General features: G+C 37.5%; 1 long non-coding RNA gene across 1 annotated transcript; it reads left to right on the top strand.

The window, feature by feature from the left end:
* Window positions 1-2,176: 2,176 nt before the first annotated feature.
* On the top strand, window positions 2,177-8,090 carry LOC118761215. Its single transcript, XR_004997218.1, has 4 exons — window positions 2,177-2,389; window positions 3,623-3,772; window positions 5,403-5,524; window positions 7,974-8,090. It is a non-coding gene; the product is annotated as an uncharacterized LOC118761215 (long non-coding RNA).
* The last annotated feature ends 1,757 nt before the right edge of the window (window positions 8,091-9,847 follow it).

The raw sequence follows: 9,847 nt of genomic DNA, 5'->3' as shown, positions 1-9,847 counted from the left end.
ATAGAGAGGCAAATTACTATTATCTAAATTCAACTTTCTATCATTATAGAAGTAATCCAGTTTCCTGTTATTAAATGAGGAGATGATGGTGGCTAAATTATGTGTAATGCTATATCCTATTCTAACAGTTCCATTGTTAATTAAATGACCAAATTTATTCTTACCCTAACCAAAATGCCTAAATATTACATTGTGCAAAGCTCTAACTATGTCTGTTTTTATCTGCAATGCATATGGGATTATCAGCCATAGTGTATCCTTATCAGTATTAGGGTTGCCTATCAAATTGTTATTTTTAGTAAAAACCTTGTTCCTCCTCCATCCCATATGTTTACTATCCTTAACAATGTCATTGTTATGCCTATCATTATCAATATTCCCATAATTATTGCGTAAATAAACTTTACTATTATCATACCTACCATTAGTTTTGATATGCGTATTATTAATATTACTACCATCACTTATGTGCGCTAATTTATTTAAACTAACGTCAACAGCTCCGAAATTACCAACACCTTTATAATTATCATATGTGTTTTTATATATCGTATTTTTCCTTATCCTACAGTTATTATTGTTTGTCCTAAATTTATTGGTGTTGTTCCTAATAGTTCCACCGGTATTTGAAGGATTATCCTTGGGTATATACCATATTTTACTTTTGTAGCCTGCTTTCAGCAATGCTGTATTATATCTATCACAATGCTTATTAAAAATGTCCCCGTTTGAGGATAGATAAGAGATTCTCTGACTAATGCTACGCACTAGTGATCTTTTAATTTGAGGGGGTGATTGCTAGAACGGTTTATATATACTAAGTTAGAATTGGGTTTAATATAAGGTTCATGCATCCCATTAGTAAGGTTGCAATTGACATCCAAATAATTGGCAGAATAGTTTTCATTTTCAATAATTATGGATAGGCCAAAACTATTAAAAAATTCATTTAGTCTTTTTTTCAGTAGATCCAGTCTCCTATTTGATGTATTATTTACCAAAAATAAAGCGTCATCCCTATATAGTCCTCCTTTTAATTCAGGGAATTCTCTACTAATGTTATCTAGTAAGTACATCCCAACCAGATCAGTCACTTCCGCTGAATCCGGCGATCCCATGGTGATGTCGAACAAGTTGGGTGTCTTTTCTAGCCCAAAGTTTGTTATCAAACTCTATTAAAGTTTTCCTAGCTGTTAAGATAACCCTAATCTCTCCCATACTTAATTTAGTGTGTCGCCTAGCAAAAATTAAAGCCTTATTTAATATAATAGGGTTTATGGATGTGTAGTAATTTTGTATATCAAATTGGATGAATTTACTTCTATTATTATTACTGACCTTTATGGCAGAAAACCAATCCAGTGCACCTTGAGTATTCTTCCAAAGGTTAAGTTTAATCTTGTTACGTATAGCAGGTAAATATTTATCCAGAATAAGTTTACTCAGTCTGCCTAAGTCAGATTTGGTAGGGCAAATCAATCTGACCTGCGTGTTACCAAGAAAGTTTTCTTTATGGTCCTTGAGTGTGATTCTCGGTCTAGTGGGGGTATAAGGTTCCGTTTTTTCTTCTAGGTAATAATCCAATATTATTTCTCTAATCTCAAGGTTCAGTTTCTAAGTGTGTTAAAAGGTACAATTTCATATTTCTTAGTAATTTCTTTGTGTAGTAATTCATGGTATGTATATATATATATATATATATATATATATATATATATATAGATATATATATATATATATATATATAATTTAGATTCAGTTGAAATAGGCAATTAGGTTTAGACACCAAGCCAGTCCGGTATTATCCGCACAGCTCGAAGTGAATAGAAATCAAATAAATAACAGGACGCCAAGGGACAAATGTTGAAATTTGGGATCTCTTCAACAGTTTCAGCTACCAAATACATCTCTCAAAATTCTTGTCAACCACAAGCTGTTGTAGAAATCCCTTTTCCCAAGGTGCTATGTAAGAAGATTGAACAAAGGATACGTTGATTTTCAAGGAACTTTCTTAAGTACATAGACATAACAGCAGCTCTTAATATTTACAATTTAGATGTAAAAGCAATTTATCTATTCCTTAAGGCAAGGATAACCCTCAGTAATGAACTCAATTGTAATATATATTGTAATATATGTTGTACTGACTAAAATAATATTGTCGTGGCACAACTCCAATGTTTAATTCCATGCTTTAACGATGTATTAATAAACTCTTCTATGGCAATAAATATGTTTATCTAACGGCTTCCCTTTACAGGTAATACAAAACTCAAGTGCCAAAGCAAATACGAAAATTAACAGCCATATTATTGCTGCAAGTATTCCCAATGTTAATATAACCAACCGTGATGAACCAGTTACAATAGCATTCAATGTAATAGATCCGGTAAGCGCTATGTATTTTGTTATAGCTGTCACAGTTTATGTTTCGTTTCAGGGCCATACACCACTGCTCACAAATGAAACACGGACCGCGGTGGAACAAGTAGTAGTAGTAGTAGTCGTAGTAGTCGTAGTAGTAGTAGTAGTTTCAAGTTATAAATATCTTTATAATACCATCTTTATAATACACGCGACGGATATGTTTCCAGTCATTTGTGTTGTAGTAGAAGTCGTAGTAGTAGTAGTAGTGGTGGTGGTGGTGTTGGTGTTGGTGGTAGTAGTAGTAGTAGTAGTAGTAGTAGTTTCAACTTATAACTTATACTATCTTTATAATACACGCGGCGGATATGTTTCCAGTTATTTGTGTTGTTTTTTTAGAATCACCAGTGTATTTTCTTAATATGTTTGTCTATTGCCTTCATTGATTGCGTCTGTGTATTTTAAATGTGATAAATTTCTTTGGGCTTCCGTTGACCATAGTTGAGGTTGTTATTGTTGTTTACCTTCATGTCATCTCTGATCCAGTAGGCCTCTGATGAAACACATTACAGCCATGACCATCATGTCATTTTGTAGATCACTAAATATTTCAAGAACGACATCAGTTGTTAATGTGATGGAGTAGAAATTATCATACTAAACATAGATTAAAAAACAAATTTGAATTGTCAGTTCAGCTACGTTACAAACAGTGATTTGGGGTTCACAGTGTCAATAATAACTAAACATTTATTACCATTGTTTGATATTTTGTTACTTTCGCAAAGATACATTACATGTATTTTAATTACAAAGTAGAGTGGTTGTATACTGTCAACTTAACGTGACAGTCCTGTAAGAGAATTACATCACCGCTGTTTAGCCCTAGGAAGCTACACGTTTGCATTATGTTATATATACAATAATAATAAAGGACGTTACCGTATACATTTTTTACAAACCAAGGACGTTATATACACCTTGACTCAGGTTAGAGAAGGAGTGCGTATTATACACAAGGTTTAGGTTTTTCAGAGGTACAACCCCCTAAAAATCCCCTGCATATTATACTCAAGAGCGGAATATGCTCGATGCTTCCTAGGGCTAAACAGCGGTGGTGTAATTCACTTACAGGACTGTCACGTTAAGTTGACAGTATACAACCACGCTATCGCTCCACCACCGTACATATCTCTATGAGATATTTAGAAATTTAATATTTCTAATTACAAAGTAATTTGATTAAATTGTATTTCAGAATGCCACCAACCCACAATGTGTCTATTGGGACGAATCCCCAGGGCGTAATCCCCACTGGTCAGCAAAGGGCTGTGATACATCCGACTATGAACCTGGAAAAAAAGTATTTTGTACTTGTAACCATCTTACAAGTTTTGCCATGCTAATGGTTGGTAACATTACGACAACCAGTTAATTGCCAGTACACTGGAAATCCTGTCTGTGCATAAATAAGTTCAACACGTATTAACCATCATTTTAGTAAATATGTGAGGTTGGTATTTTGTAATAGGGCACTGTTGATCGTGCTCTTATTGCTGTTTATCAGTTTAAACTCAGAACGGTGTCTACTTGATGAACCAAGATACCATCCTCAATTAAATGCATGAGAATTCCTCAAAGGTGAATGTCATGGGACAGAGAAAAACAACCATTTTCGCTGAATTTAAAATCTATTGGGCTAAAACAATCTGAATGACAATCTAAGTAAGAGATACCGTAAATCCTCGAGTATAATCCGCAATTTTTTCCAAAAATTTAAAGGTCAAAATCCCTAGAGCGTACTATATACGCGGTAAAACTGAAAAATATTTCCTAAGCAATGTCCGAGTCTCTTTTTGCTGTCAAGTACAAAGAAGCTACACGTTTGCATTATGCTATATATACAAAAATAATAAAGGACGTTACCGTATACATTTTTACAAACCAAGGACGTTATATTGACCTCCTTGACTCAGGTTAGAGAAGGAGTGCGTATTATACACAAGGTTTAGGTTTTTCAGAGGTACAACCCCCTAAAAATCCCCTGCATATTATACTCACGGGCGGAATATACTCGAGGATCTACGGTACTTATTTAGTATACAATAATTCTCTAAAGCACAAAAGCCATGTTTGTAGCTTACAAGTTAAACATTTGGCCTCTTCATGATTCTGTTACAGGGTCTCTCCTCTCATTTACATGAAACTTCTGTGTCAATAATGCAGATATATACAATATCTGTCAGTTTCTACAACACATCTGCTACCCGTAAAACTAAAACCTACCCCTATCTTCTGTACATATTTTAGCTTAAAGGAATAGCTGAAGCAATGCAATAAGTTAGTTCACTCAATACCAGTTCTACTATCATCTTATTTCTTTATTGCCCACAAGGGGTTAAACATAGAGGGGACAAACAAGGACAGACAAAGGGGTTAAGTCGATTACATCGACCCCAGTGAGTAACTGGTACTTAATTTATCGACCCCGAAAGGATGAAAAGTAAAGTCGACCTCGGCGGAATTTGAACTCAGAACGTAACGGCAGACGAAATACGCTAAGCCTTTCGTCCGGCGTGCTAACGATTCTGCCAGCTCGCCGCCTTAAGTTCTACTATCATCTGACATCATAATGGCAGTGTTGTTAGAACATTACTAAATAACTTCACTTCTCTTTATTACACTATCTGGATATTTATTTATCACATATTTTAAGCCATACGTCCGCCCTCAATTAACGGTTTAGGTCAAACAGCTCCAATTATTTGTACTGATAACATATAATAAGATATACCTTCAATGAATTTGAACTAAAGATTTATAGGACGGTGGTATATTCGAACTTGACTCAGATATCTCATATACATCATAACGACAGTGAAACGTCACACTGGGGTTAAATATCATGTAACATGTAATAGAAGATGGCACCCGCCTATATTAACCCTCATAATTTATATAAGTATTGACTTAGCATATAAGAAAGAAATAAGATAAGAAAGGAGGGGATAATATGTTGTCGTTTGTTTCTATTGCAGGATGTCTACCAGAATGAAAGAGATGTAAAACATAGTCAAATGTTGTCTATTCTTTCTAACATTGGTTCCGGAATATCATTTGTCTGTGTCATTCTGACAGCAATAGTTCATGTTTATTTCAAGTAAGCATTTCAATTTCTATCTTATTTTGTAAACTGTTCAAATGCAGAGAGACAGTGTCCAACAGTTTGTGGAATTCTCACAGATTGGTAAGATCAATAGTTGATGTCTGCAGAAAAATCATGGATGTGAAAAGAATTCCAGAATGTTGTCAATTTGATGAAGGATTGTTGACTGGACAAATATTTTAGTGCAGGTTTTGTAAGCGACTCACATTAACGATGACATGCGAAAAAGAGGAGTGAGGGGTGTTCTGTGTGTTTAAGTAGAGTTAATTCAGAGAAGTATGGCTTTACTGTTACTACTATATCGGTCTCTATCATCTTTATACAATATGTCTGTGACCGAGTTGTAGCTTGTTGACGAGTTTATATTCGCTATCCAACCAGATTAGCTTCCTTTGGGTGTGATCGAGAATATGTGTGTGCGGTGTGTATATATGTATGTATGGTATATGTTTTGCTGGAATGTCAATATTTGTCTAACGCTGCTCCGTATTCCCTGATCTTAATCAGAAATCTATGTCTTTCTGACAGTGTTTATACATGCATACATATAACTTACATACATACATGAAATTAGGCTTCTCAAAACCAGAAAGGGGAAAGCTAAATCAAAGACTACAGAGCCAATCTATCACTGAAACTGTAAAAATCTGTAAAACTTTCCAGAAGTTCATCATAGGCGCAGGAGTGGCTGTGTGGTAAGTAGCTTGTTTACCAGCCACATGCTTCCGGGTTCAGTCCCACTGCATGGCACCTAGAACAAGTGTCTTCTACTATGGCCTCGGGCCGACCAAAGCCTTGTGAGTGGATTTGGTAGACGGAAACTGAAAGAAGCCCGTCGTATATATGTGTGTGTTTGTGTGTCTGTGTTTGTCCCCCTAGCATTGCTTGACAACCGTTACTTAGTGGTTCGGCAAAAGAGACTGATAGAATAAGTACTGGGCTTACAAAAGAATAAGTCCCGGGGTCGAGTTGCTCGATTAAAGGCGGTGCTCCAGCATGGCCGCAGTGAAATGACTGAAACAAGTAAAAGAGTAAAGAGTAAAGAGTATTTAAATATATAAGAGCACATCTAGATAAGAATACATATATAAAACATACAAATCTTCACATAATAATACTCAAAATAATTAATAATTGAGCATTTTATACGCAAATTCGTTAAGCAGATTTCCTTATACATTTTAGGAAATCTAGTTTACAAACTGTGTATCCGTGGAGACCTAGCGAGTTGTACTCTAACACAGAATTTAAACGAGTCCGGCTGATTCTTACTCTTATGGACAAGGAGACACTCTGTGTAATATGATACCTGAAACTGCATGTTGAATACAGGGTTGACAAAAACTTACAGTCGTAGTCTATTGTACAGTGTAGCATTGCTGTTAATGTATTAACAACATATATGTGTGTACGTTGTGTGCTTGCGTGCGTCAGCGTATTCTACGTTCAATGCGTGGTTAGGGCAGCGGACTCGCGGTCATAGGATCGCGGTTTCGATTCCCAGACCGGGCGTTGTGAGTGTTTATTGAGCGAAAACACCTAAAAGCTCCACGAGGCTCCGGCAGGGGATGGTGGTGATCCCTGCTGTACTCTTTCACCACAACTTTCTCTCACTCTTACTTCCTGTTTCTGTTGTACCTGTATTTCAAGGGGCCGGCCTAGTCACTCTCTGTGTCACACTGAATATCCCCGAGAACTACGTTAAGGGTGCACGTGTCTGTGGAGTGCTCAGCCACTTACACGCTAATTTCACGAGCAGGCTGTTCCGTTGATTCGGATCAATCGGAACCCTCGTCGTCGTAACCGACGGATTGCTTCCACGTTCAATGCGTCATGTACGGACATCTATCATGAACAACTATCAATGCGTCATGTACAGAACTACTATCAACAATCAAACCTGTTTGTTCCTTCTCGAGCCATGCCTGGCTTATAAGGGCCGGTTTCCCGGTTTCTTTGGCGTATAGGTTCCCCACCTGGACGGGACACCGGTCCGTCGTAGGTGAGCTGCATGATGCTGGAGGAAAGACTGAGAGAAAGATGTGGCAAAAGAGTCAGCAGAATTTCGCTACTCTTTTCTGCCGGAACCGCGTGGAGCTTACGTGTTTCGCTCATAAGCATACACATTGTCTGGTCTGAGATTCGAACCCGCGTTCCCTCGACCGCGAGTCCGCTGCTCTAACAACTAGGCCACGTACCTCCACCTACCCAATGAACACAGTCAACAATAAACACAATGCTTTATATCTAATACAGCCTATTACACACAGCTACACTACACCATGTCTAAATACATATTGTAAATGCATAGTCAACATATCATTTATATTTCGAATAACCATCACCTATAAACATAGTTGTAATACTATTTTGTGCTTTGAACAATGCATTTTATATTTGTGTTAATTTAATGCAGTATTATTTCTTGTTTTCGTTATTTCAGAAATCTATGGAAATTAACGTCTTCCAAGGTTTTAGTAAACTTGTGCGTTTCTTTAGCTGCCACTTATTTTATCTTTCTTGTTGGGTTCCAAGAATATAGTACAAAATAACAGCTGTTTGTAAGGTAAGTGAACACATATTTAACATAAAACACGATGGGTCCCGATCGTCGCCGTAAGGCACAGGACTACAGACCAAAATCGTGGCCCAGATAGATACATTTAATTTACGGGCGTTTGTTGGGGTCTAATATCACTCAAACGCTCTGATACCCCCCAGAATGCCAGAGGACTAATAGTTCAACTAATGACTTTTGAGATGATGTAAAACTTGCCCCCATTATATACTAAGAAGTTATTTAAAGTATTTTTTGTTTTTTTTGTGTGCATGGCACTCTTTTACTCTTTTACTTGTTTCAGTCATTTGACTGCGGCCATGTTGGAGCACCGCCTTTAGTCGAGCAAATCGACCCCGGGACTTATTCATTGTAAGCCCAGTACTTATTCTATCGGTCTCTTTTTGCTAAGTGACGGGGACGTAAACACACCAGCATCGGTTGTCAAGCAATGCTAGAGGGACAAACATAGACACACAAACATATACACACATACATATATATATATATACATATATACGACAGGCTTCTTTCAGTTTCCGTCTACCAAATCCACTCACAAGGCTTTGGTCGGCCCGAGGCTATAGTAGAAGACACTTGGCCAAGATGCCACGCAGTGGGACTGAACCCGGAACCATGTGGTTGGTAGGCAAGCTACTTACCACGCAGCCACTCCTGCGCCTATTGTCTCATTTTCGTAAAAATATGCTTATCAGTCCATGCTATGTAAGTGCAAATCCCTCATTGTGAAAGAAAGTCTACTAAACAGATTTCATCCAGTAAGAGAGCCCATGTTGTGGCTCTTTCCAAATTATTTCCAATATTTCTATTGATATTACATTTAATCTTTCCGTTGTTCGTTCTTACATTCTTTCATTTGACCAGTGAGGGTGCGTCGCTAAGTGGTTATGTCACTTTGCTCAAGATTCTAAATTCGGCCATTCAAGAGTTTGGACCTGGAGATCTCCATTTCCAGCGACTTCGAGGGCCACCTCACAGTGGTGTCGGGCGTCAACGAAGAGCCCTCGACTACAACAAGACGAACAAAGTTTTTTTTCCTAAGTCCGGGGTCTCCCACCCCTAAGCCCTAGACCATCGCCTAATAACCCTTACCCGTCTTGTTGCTTAACAACAACAACAACAACAACAGATTCTAAATTCGTGAGGTCGACGTCGTCAGGAAGACTCTTTATTCCATATTGTCCCCTTCCGCTCAGCTGGCAAAACCGAATGCTACTTTTACTTTAGAAGGGCCAGCTTTGCCACATTCTGTTCACGTTAAGGGTACCTGTGTCTCTGGAGTCCTCATCCACTTGCATCTTAATTTCACGATCAGGATGTTCCGTTCACCGAATCAGCTAGAAGGTGAACCAGTTTTCATTTGATAATGATTAACTGTCTCAGAAATACCAAGAAATGAGTGATAATAATATGACGGGCATATGGCGTAGTGGTTAAGAGCACGGGCTACTAACACCAAGATTCCGAATTCGATTCCAGGCAGTGATCTGAATAATAATAATAATAATAACAACAACAACAACAACAACGCTATCGAAAAATACCTTAAGAATGAGAACCCAGGTTCGAGATTTCCCCAAGACACCTGATGAAGGCTGGAGGGTATATCAGCCGAAATTTTGTGTTAATAACAAACAAGATGAGGAGAAATATCCTTCAAATGTAAATAATGTAAATAACTTTTATTTCGTCAAACTGTAATTTTGTAAGACATCTTCCACCCATCCGCTCGCCTTTAT

This window comes from Octopus sinensis, unplaced genomic scaffold (assembly GCF_006345805.1).
Source record: "Octopus sinensis unplaced genomic scaffold, ASM634580v1 Contig10725, whole genome shotgun sequence".
In the NCBI taxonomy this organism is placed as follows: domain Eukaryota; kingdom Metazoa; phylum Mollusca; class Cephalopoda; order Octopoda; family Octopodidae; genus Octopus; species Octopus sinensis.
This window is presented reverse-complemented; position numbering and strand designations above follow the sequence as displayed.